This window comes from Lolium rigidum, chromosome 3 (genome assembly GCF_022539505.1).
Source record: "Lolium rigidum isolate FL_2022 chromosome 3, APGP_CSIRO_Lrig_0.1, whole genome shotgun sequence".
In the NCBI taxonomy this organism is placed as follows: Eukaryota; Viridiplantae; Streptophyta; class Magnoliopsida; order Poales; family Poaceae; genus Lolium; species Lolium rigidum.
In genome coordinates, this window is record NC_061510.1 from 380,093,501 (window position 1) to 380,108,118 (window position 14,618).

The following is a 14,618-nucleotide window of genomic DNA, read 5'->3' on the forward strand; positions in this document are numbered from 1 at the left end:
TTGGTTCAAAACGGGGACTAAAGGGTGGGACGAAAGGCCTCTTTTCCACTAGTGGAATACATTTTCCTGACGTGATCTGTACATTTTTCCTGATGGTCACAGACGTGATCTTGTACATTTTTCCTGATGGTCACCGTCAGATATGGAGCTAGATGAGCCCAAATACCAGATTAACCTGATGGGGGGACTAGCCGCCAGTTTCATACAAGTAGAGATTCTTTGGCGGTTCAACATGGTCAGGGTAATTCTTTAAATTGACGGTACCAAACTGCTTGAACTGATGGTTATAAACTGCCAGTCTAATGATTTAGCTTGACAGTGGTATACTGTCAACATAACTACTTAGACTGATGGTACTAAACTGTCAGTGTAATGATTTAACTTGGCGTTGCTTTACTGCCAGCATATTAGTTTACTTTGATGGTATCTTAGCTCTCAGGAAGCTAATTATATTGACGGTCATTCCCGACAAGTTAATAAAACCTGAGGGCCAACCCACAAGCAAATTTATTTTACCGGACACAGAAAATGCCTGACTAGGTACCGCCAGGTTTTATTAACCTGGGGGGAAATCACATTTCTTTGACGGTATTGAACCCTCAAGTACTTGAGGTTTTCTGGTACTGTACTAGAATTTAGTCATTGACAAAAGAACGGCTAAGTTGGGATAGTGCCTCGAGCACCGTGGAGTCAACCCTTTTAAGCCGTACAATATTTGCATGGTGCTAGCAGTACCATTTTCTGAAATCAATGGGGTCAAACATTAGTTAAACCTGTCTCTGTGTCGGGCAGATCGATCACCGGAAGCAAAAACCAGCAGCCCTAAATCGCAGCGCAGCCCCAAATGGCAGAGGAGTAAAACTAAAGAGTTTTTACGGTACCCAATACCGCAGGTTGCAGTATAGAATATCTCACCGTTGATTTGCTGCGGGTACGATAGATAATTGCATATTTTCTAATTGCTGAGGATACGATAGAGTCTGGTGGAAAAAGTTTCCAGGTCGTATTTCCTTATCCTGTCTGACAAGTAGCCTAGGGACGTCGATGAAACCATCCGGTAAAGAGGAGGCGTCCGGAATCAGATCAATCCATCGGGATCTTGTCTGCGGCTTCCGCCGCGTGAAAAGTTTTTTTTATATGTTGTTGACGTGTTTGTATGCTATGCTTGTACTACCTCCATCCCAAGGATTAAGGCCTATACTTTTTTCAGAAAGTCAAACGAAGTAAAGTTTGACCAAATTATTAGAATTATTTATTAATAAATATGACATTTTGTAGGTACCATATAAAAATATATTTTATTATCTATCTAATGATTTTGATTTTGTACTTTTCATGTTAATAATTTTTGATAAAAACTTAGTCAAACTTAACATAGTTTGACTTTCTGAAAAAATGTAGACCTTAAGTCTTAGGATGGAGGTAGTAGTTCGACTTGGACTACAACACCATCTATCTCTGCTGCATTGTGGGTTGGTGGCCCAGCCCCGCTTTGGTATGCACAAAACGGGGGGTAGGCGGTCGGATGGAAACCATAAACGAACAGTTATTCACTTGGGCGGTGGTATTAGTTGTAATTTAGATGAAAGTAAGGGGCGCAAACAGACGGACCAACAAGAAGCTCTTTTATTTTTATTATTATATATATATAGAGAGAGAGGGAGAGAGAGAGATTACACACTGGTTGTGAAAGGTAGACGTACTTGTACACGACTAACTCAGCCACACTCGAGGAGGATGAGTAAATTATTGAGGTGATAGATAAGGGAAGATAATTTTAAATCATGGCGCGGAGATTGGGATGCTGTGGAGGACTACGGTCTCGACGGTGAGACCAGGGCCGAAGCCGAAGAGCACGCCCCAGTCCATGCCTTCGCCGGTGGTGGCGTTTCCATCTTGCAAAGAGCGCTTGCGCATCTCATCGAGGATGAAGAGGACGCACGCACTGGACATATTACCGTACTCCGAGAGGATGTGCCGGGTGGCACGCATCCGATTCTTGTCGAGCTTGGCCCTTGCCTCCACCATGTCCAGGATCGCCGGGCCACCAGGGTGAGCCACCCAGAAGATGGAGTTCCGAGTCGTCGATGCCCAGCGGCGCGAATGCGTCCACCAACGCGCGCTCGATGTTGTTGGAGATGGCCACCGGCACATTCCTGTGGAGGTGGAAGGTGAGCCCCACCTCCCGGAGGTGGCCTTCGATGAAGCCCTCTGTGTCTGGCAGTATTGTCTGGCTTGCCGAAACCAGCTCGAACAAAGGCCTCTCGATGGCCATGTTGGGGTCCGCACCGATGATCACCGCGGCTGCACCGTCTCCAAAGAGAGCCTGGCCGACCATCGAGTCGAGCTGGGTCTCGGTAGGGCCACGGAATGTGACGGCGGTGATCTCTGAGCAGACGACGAGCACGCGAGCGCCGCGGTTGTTCTCGGCGAGGTCTTTGGCAACACGGAGCACCGTCCCACCGGCGAAGCAGCCCTCGCTGGTACAACATCACGCGCCTCACCGATGGGCTGAGGCCGAGCATCTTTATCAGCTGGTAATCGGCGCTCGGCATGTCCACACCGGAGGTGGTACGAACACCAGATGCGTGATCTTGGACATTGGCTGGCCCCACTCCTTGATGGCCTTCTGCGCCGCCGTCTTCCCCAGCTTGGGTATCTCAGCGACTAGGATGTCCTGACGCGCATCTAGCGAGGGCGCCATGTACGCGCAGATGTTGGGATGCTCCTCTAAGATTTCCTCAGTCAAGTGCATATATCTCTTGCGTATCATTGATTTGTCGCCTGCATGTATATATAGATTCACCGACATCAACACGGATGACGATGATGGTGTCAAAACCTAGCATTCAGGCAAGTTGTTCAGTTATTGGAGAATTCTTACGCACATATATTGGCTAGCTAATTAATAAACTCGGCGTGCAAGTCTTTTCTTATATGCATTCTATCTATCACGAGTCAACAGTCAAGTCATGCATGCATGCACGTAGTGAACGGGGTCATGTAGTGTCTAGTTGCTTGCTGATGTTAACTAGGTAGTCTCTACAATTGAATTCTAGCCCTTTTGTTCAATATACTCCTATACTATATTGAGATACAACGTACTTCATTCGTCTCAAAAATATGCATGCAGTATATGCAGATGTGAGACGAACGGAAACTACTTACACATCTTCTTGAACTTGTCCTTGAGATCGACGAGGTGCTCGCTCTTGGTCACCCGGAAGTAGTAGTCAGCGTAGTCTGCCTGGTACACAATGTTCTCCGGCGTCGTCGTGCCTATGGCTAGGACCGTCGCCGGACCCTCCGCCCGCTGCGCCTTCCTCACCTCCTCTACCGTCACCGCCGCCATCTCACTCGTGCTGTACGTGCTAGCAGTGTATGAATGATGCGTACACGTTACCAGCTGCGCGCGCCGAGGCTACTACTTGCTCCGCGATGCCATGGACGCGTTGGCACAAGGATATATATAGGCTCTAGGACGACGGGTTGGTAGAGTCCTGCATGTGCAAGCCTAAAGATCTATCCGCTAACCGAAGGATCGATGCATGCAATATGGAATACTGCAGTTCCTCGTGCTCGCCTTTGACCCTGTCTGGTGTCTGGCACACTATTAAATTATTCAGTCACGGACAAGGAAAATATGTTCTTTCTCCTAATGCTCCAGCTATGTCACTCTCCGCCGGGTTGGTACAGTGCTCCAACGTGCAAGTTTCATCCTGAGCTGCTCTAGTTGATCGATTGCCGTTCATTACTTGCGCTGCTAGTACTACTTACAGAGATCTCATATCCCTCACTATGCTGATAGCAATGAAATGGGTGTAGGAAAAAGGTGGGGATCGCGAACTAGATAGTCAAAGTGTCAATCCGAACCAATTCATTCTAAGAGAACCATGTGCAGACGGCAGTAGTCGGTCTTCTTCAAGAGGTGGAAAGAGTTCATCAACATGGCCACTGGGGACACTTGTATTCAAGTCTTTTTTTCAAAATTGATCGATTGCTGCTGATTACTTGCGCCGCCAGTACTCCTATTTTTCTTATGACGCACCGCTAACTTCACGGTTCAAACGTGCCTGTTAGAAATCCGCGAGAAAATTGGACTTTCTTTTCTTTGCGGGCATCTCCAACGGGGCGACGCATATCCGAAGCCTAAAAGTAATCGCGCATGTCTGTTTGCGTCGCACCGCGGACATATTTTGATCGCGCGTCCGTTTGCGTCTAGGTTCTAGCAGGGCGACCCATTTTTTGTTTTTGAATAATATTTAAAAAACATAATGTACTACAAACTACAGTTGATACAAACCCTAGGCTACTTGTTGCCCGACGGCCCGGCCCCATCGTTGCGTCCCTCCCTTATTTGCTTCTCCGCCGCCAACCGTGCGACCGCTAGAGCTTGGTGCATCGCCGCGTCCGCTATCAAGCACCACTGCAGCGTCTCGTTCACGGCATCATCAGCCTTCTCGAGCGTCTCGAAGGAGTCCACTAACACTAACACCCTCTGCTCCACCCCTTCTCTCCTCTGGGGTAGGCACATCAGGGTTATCAGATGACCATGAGATGTCGGAGGAGTCGTCCTCTGCAGTGGCCACCTCCATGCGTCATTCCATCTCGGCATCGAACGCCGCGTTGGCCGCCCGCTCCTCCTCTGCTTCCTGCTCCGCGTCAACCAGGAACTTCGCATCCCTGGCCAGGTGCACAACTATCTCATATAACAGCAAAGGTACATTACAGGAATCCACAATACAGATCAGGTGCACAACTATCAAAATACAAGTAAATATTCAAATCTGGCTAGTTATCAATATATCTAGATCCAATGATCTTGAACACTTCGCTAGGTGCAGGTTTTCTTCAGGCTTCATCATCGAGCTCTTGTGCTGCAATTTTGGATGAATGAAAGGCATCTGCACGTTACAAATCAAAATATAGGAAAAAAATTATAAGCATTATGCAAGTATATAGTAGCACCAACTTGTAACAGAGTACAACCACTACTGCTTGTAAAAGTAAAATAATGATGCAAAGGATCGTGTGAATAGGAATGACTCCTAGACTAACTAGGGTGTTGATTCGTCTGAAAGGAAAATCCATAGCCATTAACTGGTAACTACCATGCATATCATGCTTCAACACATATTTGTACAAAGGGTTCATTGCAATTGAAGTTGGCTCTAATCAATATCTTGTTAACAACTCAACACACAATGGAATGGTGTCAGAAAACTATACCACATCATGTTGACAGCAGTTAAGCTATTGACGATAAAATCTCTCCATCTGCTGAATTTTTTTCAAATAATAAGGTTTGCCTACTCATGGTTTGTCAGGTCACTCTGGTTTGTTGGTGGTAGTTATGGATGGTTTACCATGGTAATCAGTATCACAGGGAATAGCTTAGTAGCTTACATTAAGCTAAGTCATATTGGCGATATCATGTTCTGTCATAAGATAGTGCAGCTAGGAGCCCAGCAATTCTGGCTGATTTGTTCTAGTGAATGGCTTAGTATGGTGTTTGAAAGTGGTTAGCTTAGAACATATTGTAACATTCAGGATACTAAGATACATGTCATGGAAATTCTTTAATGCAATTCCCTATACATACTTGGCACAACTAACTTCCTTCTCTTATCCTTGCTTGATGTTCACATTATTTTATTCCAAATGTTACACAAACTGGCATAGACCCGTACAACATGAATGGACATATCCATATGAGGAGCCACCCCTGCCTCATCTACTCATGGTTGAGATCTGTTAAAATGATATACTACCTCTGTCCATAAATATATGTCTTAGATTTATCAAATTTTGGATGTATATAGACACTATTTAGTGTATAGATTCATCCAAATTTAGACAAATATAAGACATCTATTTATGGACGGAGGGAGTAGTACTTCTAAGACAAACTGCTCATGATTTAGAATTTAGTTTCCCTATTCTTATGTATAATGTCAAAGCTTCTACTTCTAAGAGATTCATTAGCAGACTGATGTTTTTTAATACCATGTAACAATGCAATCAATGGAGGAATGCATTCTTACAGAATAAATGACTCCGTGACCTACCTAATAGCGGCCAGTAACAGCTAACATGACAAGACGTTTATATGTGTGTACTCAAGCAAATCATGGAAGCATCCCTGGTAATCTATAGGTTCAGAAAGTATCCAATTGCTAAGTTCTGGGACAACCATTGTCCCTGTGATTTCCCAAGATAGACAGAGGGTTCAGTTGCACGGAAAACCAAAACTCACCACTCGAATCCTCACCTGCCTGGTAGGAAGCGATGCCCTCTATGGTTCTTTCAAGGGTATGAAGGATAACACGACGACTTCTCCTTGCCCGTGGTGATGAATATGAAATTAGTAATATATATGGACAGATGAATTACGCGTCATGGAATCCGGATCATTAAAGAGGTAGTGTAGACAGTTGTCTAAGTGTGATCTTCTTATATCCCCACGAACTGTTCAGCTTGATAGACCCAAGGGGAAATAGAATCTTGAAAGGACCTTTTTTGTCCGTAGCCCCGTTGGAATCGAGGGCTTGATATCTCATTGGCATGACTAATTGATGAGGCCGACTGCCTAAATAGTACTCACGAGGTCCTTGATTTCTTGTTAGACTTCGTCTCTAGTATATTGGACGATGCAGGAAAGTCTGGGCACACTGATCATCCGCCATCATGCCTTTTAAGCAACTGAAGTTTGCTAATCTCCTTATATAATTGATCGTGGCATGCATATGAAAACATCCAGAAATACAGATTGTGAGTATTGAATGATCTACTCCATGGAAAATATTCACTAATATCTAAATGAATTGTTGGGCATGCAAGCACTCATGGCATCAAACAAAGGATATATAAAACGTGTGAGATAAAAAGTTTTTGTTTCTAGCAAGGCACATCATAACATTGACTTTGTCAAAGAAAAGGTAAATAAGGGTGTTAAGTAAACTAAAGCAAAATCATTATTTATGATCAGTGTACAGTGTACAGGGCATTCACTGGCAAGACAAAAAAAAAAGGCATATTCTGAAGTACTAACCAAACTGCAACCTTGACATGCATGCAAAATTCCTTGATGGCTAGCAAAAGTTACCAGCATAGATATCCAAGCTGAAGCGAAGTTAAGCAAAATCATGATTTAGATTAGAAAACAAGGTGTTGAAGCATGCATGAGACAAATAGGCTTAATTAAGCTATTTTCCATACCATGGTGTTATGTTTCCATATAAAGGAGCAGAAAAAGCTTAGTAGTATTCACATGATTCAAAATCTTGGTTTGTCGTATTGAAACCTTTTTACCCTTTAATGTCGGCAATTGAGTACTGCCTCCAAAACATGATAACCACTTGGTAAATTTTGATATATGTGATCATACAGATCAAATTGTGTTTCACAAATTGCACGGTTTGGTTCTCGATATGATACATATTTTTAACTTGTCCATTGTTCTTGGTAAGTGGGAAAAAACTATGTAATCATCATGGTGATAGCAACATTCATTTTTTCCATTTTACTACAAGTAAACTAACATGCTTACGTCGCCACAAAACATACAGCTCTCAACATCTTCATCATAGCCTTCCAAGTCTATATTGGTCTTGCCCATATTCACCTATTATATCTTCTATTTGTGTACATATAAGGAGACCAGGAAGGTATTCATATAGTGTGCTCAAACAGCAGGCAAAGGATCAAGAATGTGTATTTTTTTTACGGGAAGGATTGTGTACCTGAGACTGGTAAATGGGAAGCAAGTTAGCAGCTAATTGAACCAGAATGGTGATACACAGTAATACGAGAGGCGAGGTTGAATTCCAGAGTTGCTAGATCCAAATCTACAGGAGAACAACGTAATAAGTTAGATCCATAAATACACCAAGATTTAAGAGTATAGAATTTACAAATTAGTGTTGACTGAAAATTTGTCTTCTCGCATTGGGATACGAACATACAAAGTTCCGAGACATATAACTGACAGAAATGAAAACCTAATTCAGTTCAGAACACGGGACTGCTGTTTTTTTATCTATAATCACCACAATAATAGGCCTACAGCATTCTTATCAATATAATACTTCATCTCTCACTAGTAAGGATCATATGTAAACTTCCCAAATGAATATAACATTCGGACAGAAAATAGATAAAACAAGAAATACAAAAGGATGGTCATTCCAATTATCGATACAATTCCGATATGCAACATCACAACCACAAAATTAATCATTTGCCTTCTACAGTATTGGTCTATCACTTCATATTAGTTTGGACAAAACCACAAACACACTGTGTGCGAAAAGACGGATAGCTTCCACAAGGGACAACAAATCCTAGCATCTGTAATGTGGTGAGGATCGGATAGATAGTTGTCAGTAGGAAGCATCAAAATGTTGAGCTAGCAAGCAGCATAAAAAATTGGCAGCTGTGAACCAGCCTACCCGTGATTGATCCTTTGGGTCAAGCAAATTACCCAATGTCACGGAGACATTAATGGGGAAGTGGGCATTCACGATCTTCACGAGCCTCAGCACCTCTCCGATTGCCGGTCAGGACACTATGTCGTCCAATCCGATGTAGACGAGGTCGGAGACGTCGGATGTGTGCAGGGCTCCACCTCCATTCAGTTCCGTCTATCCTCCGGTGAAGCTTCTCCATCGATTCGGGGGTGCCTGCAGAGAGATAGAAACTGAGAGAGATAAACTGAGAGAGATAGAGGGGGGAAGGGGGAGAAGGGAAGAAGACATCGGGAGAACCCGAAGCCAAATCCTGCGGCGCCGTGTGTTCGTCAATTGCAGGATTTAACGCACACTGCCACTGCCGAGGCCGTCCATCTCGGCCAGCGCGATGATCCATGCCCCACGAGGGGGGAGCGAGATGGAGGGGGCAGTTGAAGAGTAGAGGAGGCGCCGCCGCGGTGAGGAAGGGGATGGCTGCACTTCAGCGATGGGAGAATTGGGATGGAGTAGAATCTACTAAGTAGTAACTAATATGTGGCGGCGGCGAACGTTAGAGCATCCCAAACCGCGCCCGATTGAAAGTTTGGGGGACGTGTTTTGTTCGTGCCGCGTTTGGGGAAGTCGCTCCTCAGCCGCGTCTCCCAAACGCCTTTTCCAAACATTTAAAATATTTTTTTTGGCATTTTTATTTCAATTTCCACAAACTAATACATAATTAGGAACGTGGTTTACACGAAGTTGATATCCTAGTTGAATGCCAAGTCCTGTTTGGATGGTCAAAGTGATGTATTGCGTTTGGGTGATCAAACATTTTTGTGACATACAACAAACATCTATTATGTGAACATCAAGTCATTATTTAAAGCATTACTGAAATCTGAACTTGCCAATCACACGAGTACAACTGAACATCAAATTACAATTTTTGCATCTCATTTGTCCCCATTTTCCTTCTGGTTGCCGATGACCAAGCAAGAGAGCGAAGCGGGGAGGCTAGAGTAGATCAGTGTTAGGTCGTCGATGACCAGCAAGAGAGGGAAGAGGGGAAGGCGGGGCGGGCTAGGAGAGTGGGGACATGGGCTGGCAGCGGTGGCCTACCTCGCTGAAGGAGGAGAAGCAGGGGGCGGGGGCGGCGGTGGTGGTCAGAGAGGAGCATGGAGGCGGGAAGGTAGAAAGGCGGTGACGGCCAGAGAGGAGTATGGAGGCGGCGGCGCCCACCCTCGCCGGAGGCGGAGAAGGAGGGGGCGGCGGCTGGCCAGGAACGAGGGGGCAGGGAATGGTGGCGGTGGCCTACCTCGCCGGAGGCGGAGAGCAGGGGCGGGGCGGCGACCGGAGAGGAATATGGAGGCAGCGCCGCCCACCCTCGCCGGAGGCGGAGAAGGAGGGGCCGGGCGGCGACAGGAACATCGCTAGGGTTCGAGCGTACCAACGAGATAAAACATGGGCGAGAGGAAAACGCTTCGGGCCAAATACCTCAGGATGTCGAGCTCGAGACTGGTTCATTCGGGAGTGGGCTGCGTAGGCCAATAAATTCAACCTCAATATTGAGCCCGAATGCACAGCCTGAATACTTAAGCCAACCAAACACGTGAAATTGAGATATTCGGTCTAGCACAATGCCAATGCCCAATACTAGGCTCGAATACAAATATCCAAACGCAGTGTCACTCTTCTAGTATATACTAGTTGAATGCCCGTGCGTTGCTACGGTCTTTAAAATCTTTTTTATCATCTATAATTTGAAACATGTAAACAAAGAATGTGGTCTTTTTTTAGAGAATTTTTATTTGCAATCGCCAATAAAATATGATAACACTGGAAAAGAACAACGGGTACTTTTTCAATATTTGGTCAGGGTAGATTCAACGTTGACCCTTTAAAACAAATGAACTGATGAACTGATAAATGAGAAGAGGAGAGAAGTTTGTGTTCAGTCATGCCAACAAGTTTTTATTTCACTGAAATTCCATTAAGAAAAAAGAGTTACTTCCTCCTATTTACATTAACTGTTGTTAATATGGATGTATTAATATGAATCGTAGGGAATACATTTTTTTATCTAGAAACAATTGGTTTCACTTCTAGAGTTGGCATGGGTGCTTGCATTTACGTGCATTAATTCTAAGATTTAACTGACGCTACGCTTTCAGTGTTTGGTGACGTACCCGTTAACAACGAGGCGTCAGTGGTGACTTCGTCAACTTCAAGATATGCTGGCTCAGTTCTTCGGAGGTGCTCATATGGATAGGGTGTGCGTGTGTGCTTTCATATGATGAGTGTGTCTTTGTGAGCTTTTGCATTGTACTGTTTTCTCAACAACAAAAAAACTTGTCACATTTGCAAAATCATCTTAATTCATTAAGTGTCAGTCTGATCTACTCTGGTTCCAACGGAGTACCATGTAGAAGCTAGCCAAATTCAGCAAATTGGGCTTTTGCGTGAAAAATACTGCAACGCTGGTTCCAATGGATTGGATTCCAGTCCGGCCGTGCACTTTATTTCCTCCATCGTTTTAGCCTGCAGTACATCGTGCTCCTTCATTGGCATGATAGAAGGGAAAGCAGATTCATATACATATGGTCGTCTCCCCGTCTAGTCTGCGCGTGCTGTAGAGAGAAGAGAGGTGAAATCGAGAGAATGGATACAGAGGGAGGACAGGTAGAGGCGAGGGTGGCTGGGCAGGAGGACGTGGGAGGTGGGGGACGGCGCCGCCGTACCTGCATCAGACGCCGGAGACTCGGGTGAACCACAACTCGTACCTGCATCAGACACCTGACACTCAGTTTTTTGTCAGGAATTGCCGTCCCTGATTTTGTGTTAGAACATACAGTACCACAATCGGTCGAACGAAATCGCTGGTTGTCGCTGATCCACCCTGCCTGCCTGCACAAGCGATGGTCTTCGTCGTCCGCCCGTGCACAGCTGGTGCTGTTGTCGGAGACACGGGCCGAGCGGCGTATACCCTCACGGAAGCATCATGGTTGTGCGCCTTTGCCACGTTGGGTCCTCCATCTGCGAGAGGTCCCCCATGGCCGCGCTGGGTCGTACATCTCTCTTTGGCATAAGAGACCAAAAGGATGAGGCGTGCGTTGAGGGAGAAACTCTTTAGCGCATTGGGCCTAGGATAAAGTATCTGGCCCGGCCCGTTTGTGACACCAGGCAGTCACCTATTGCAATTTAATACTCGTAAAGATAAATGATGTCCGTAGCCCCCTAGAATTTAGAGCAAGGATAACCCTAACCATTTCACAGTCTCGTTTGTGCTCTCCCCGATCTGGATGGAACCCTGGCTATGTGCTGGCGGCACTAGCGTTACATAAATCGACGGGATAGTAATAACTAGCGGTGTGCTATGTTCGCAGGAGGTGCATCAGTGGCCTCACTCTCCTCCTCTAGCTATGTGTTGGCCCGTCGGAAGGCAAGAAGTAATCGTCCCTGGAGGCGAGTATGCGGAGGAGGCAAGGCTAGATGCGACCGACGGGGATGTGGAGGCTATCTTCATGGCAATGCAGGTTGTCTCCCAAGGTACTTGTCCACCGGTCGTCGTGGCGATAAATATATGTATTCTATTAAATTATATAAACCTACCACTTTTTATGTAGTTTCTACACACGTCCTATCTAAATTTACTATGTTTTTCCATTGCCATTCTGTCATTTTGTCACTACATTCTTACCGTACTTACACATGTATCGTACTATGTTTTGATTTGGATATCCTTTTACCAAATTATATGATTACGTGTGCCCGTGTGTTGTATTTTCAAGTTGCTATTTAATAATTTTTGTAATAATTTCATTGTAAAACAAAAGCCTATTTCGGTGACACTGCACAAAAGGATCTTCTTTCTTATGAACATGGTTGTTCCTGTCTTCTCCTCAGATAAAAATGAAGGTATTCCTGATGTTATCTTTGTGTCCAAACATTGTTATATTCTGCTCACTAATACATTATTAGAAACTATAGTATCTCCAATATTAAATATAATATGATCCTTATGAACAACCATTTCGACATGTCTTCGTTACTGCTTTCTCATTGCTCTAATTGCAAAGAAGAATCACAATGTTTTAAAAGATATTTGTTCCCTTAGCTAGCCATGCGGGTGGCTAAAAAATGAGAACTTTATCGTTGTCTTGCTATAGTGTTCTACATCCCCTGATTTTGAAAGCCTTTCAAATGGTGGGCCTCCTCTTTATGAAGACCATCTTCTGCCTCATGGTGTGGCTCTATTTTAGTCATTTGCTATATGTCGACATATTTTATTTACATGTATTCTTCTCTTCCCTTTCTACTAATATTTTTTCTTATCTCGGTCAATTTTTCAGGCAGAATCCTATTTCGGTGACGATGCACAAAATTGGTAACTTGTCAAAGGGAAGAACACCATTGTTATGTACTTACTGAAGTCTGGTGTAGCAAAAAATATCCAGAACAACCATTTTATAGATGTGAGTTTTTTTTATTTCATTCTACCTACTGGCTATTACAAAAGGAATCCTCTCCCATTTCTATTTTTATTACTAGTACCCAACTTGTTATATGTCCCTTGCTTTTGGCTTTTAAAACATATCATGTTTATTGCTACTGTTAGATCTGCAGTACTAGCATTGTTGTATCATTGTTATCATATTAGTTCTCGTGTTCTAGTTGATGATAAATTGTGTTATATTCTCTCTTTGTGTTAACTTGTAACTTATCTTTCTCTAGTTTTTTTTTTAAACAGAAGAATCCTATCTCGGTGACACTGCCCAAAAGAAGCCTCATGTCCTGAAATATTGTGGTTCTTTGCTACATGTGGAAGCTAGTCTCTGTAGTTGCTACCACCATGGTACACTTATTTTTTGTTGGCAGGATCTTCACTTGAGGCTTGTCCATAAGACCTAGTTATGTGTGGAAGCACATTGCTTGCACATTTGATTTACTCTTGTGGACACTCATTTCCTCATGTGTCATTATATGAGGTTATACGGTTTAACACAATTTTTTTTACTCAATTCGGCCAATGATTAAAATGTGCCACAATCTATATTCTGGTTATTCACATATATACAGGTCAGTTGCTCTGTTCCGAGGCTACATCAAATACCTCGAAGACTTATGCAACCAAAAATATCAAAATTAGTTATTCATAGCCATGTAAGTTTTTTTTTCATTTGCACTAAACCAATGGGTGCTAGCTATGCGATTCTATCATGTTGCTATTTTTTATTATTGTACCTACTGGTTATCCTCACATTTTTATCAATTCATTTGCAACCTAGGTCTACTTCGGTGACACCGTACGAAATCAGCCAGGTAATAGAGGCAACCACATATGTATACATAGTAGCTGAGGAGTCTGCACAGTCGTGTAGTTGCTAGCATCACTTATATTTAGATAATACTCCAATAGTTTCACTTCTAGTTTATGACGTATTATTCTTTTTTTTAATCAACCTTGACTTTGTCTCAACTCTTCTGTTAATAGGTGATGATACTATCTGGTGTAGGATTCAACTCTTTCTCAGCTCTGTTTGAACATTATTTATAATTTGGTAATAGTGTGTAGTAGTTGAAGGAATCGTATAGCAGGTATATTTTATTTTATTTCTGTATTACATGTTGCTAGCTTTTTATACTTCACAACCTCTTGTTTTGAAATATGTTCTTACCTTTTCTTAACTCTTTTGTTATGTCCAAGATGCTGATACTGAATATAACTATTTCGGCGACATTGCACAAAATCTGGTTATGTTGTGCTAGCACTAGCAGCTTAGCTTATGCACCGACTAGCGACAAGGACTTAACTGGTGTTTGGGACGCATGATTCTGAATAAATCTGTCTAGATCCATACAAAGCCGTGGATTCTGTTAGTGTCATCTCTTTCTCAGCTGTTGAACATGAATATATTTTTGGGTGAAAGTGTAGTAGCTGAAGGGATCATATAACAGGTACAGTTTATATTGTTTCTGTATTACTTGTTTCTAGCTTTACACTTTACCTCCTGTTGTTTTGAAATTTGTTCTTACCTTCTCTCAACTCTTTTTGTTATGTCCAAGATGTTGATACTGAATAGAACTATTTCGGTGACACTACACAAAATTTGGTTATGTTGTGCTACTATGTTGTGCTAGCTCTAGCAGCTAAGCCTATGCACCGCACTTACG

General features: G+C 43.4%; 1 long non-coding RNA gene and 1 pseudogene across 1 annotated transcript; both read right to left on the reverse strand.

Moving 5' to 3' along the window:
• Positions 1-1,782: 1,782 nt before the first annotated feature.
• Positions 1,783-3,352, reverse strand: LOC124704395 (annotated as a pseudogene).
• Positions 3,353-4,827: 1,475 nt separating this feature from the next.
• LOC124700654 lies at positions 4,828-7,774 on the reverse strand. The gene is made up of 3 exons (XR_007001794.1): positions 7,052-7,774; positions 6,272-6,720; positions 4,828-4,904 (listed from the first exon to the last, which is right to left on the reverse strand). It is a non-coding gene; the product is annotated as an uncharacterized LOC124700654 (long non-coding RNA).
• Between the last annotated feature and the right edge of the window lie 6,844 nt (positions 7,775-14,618).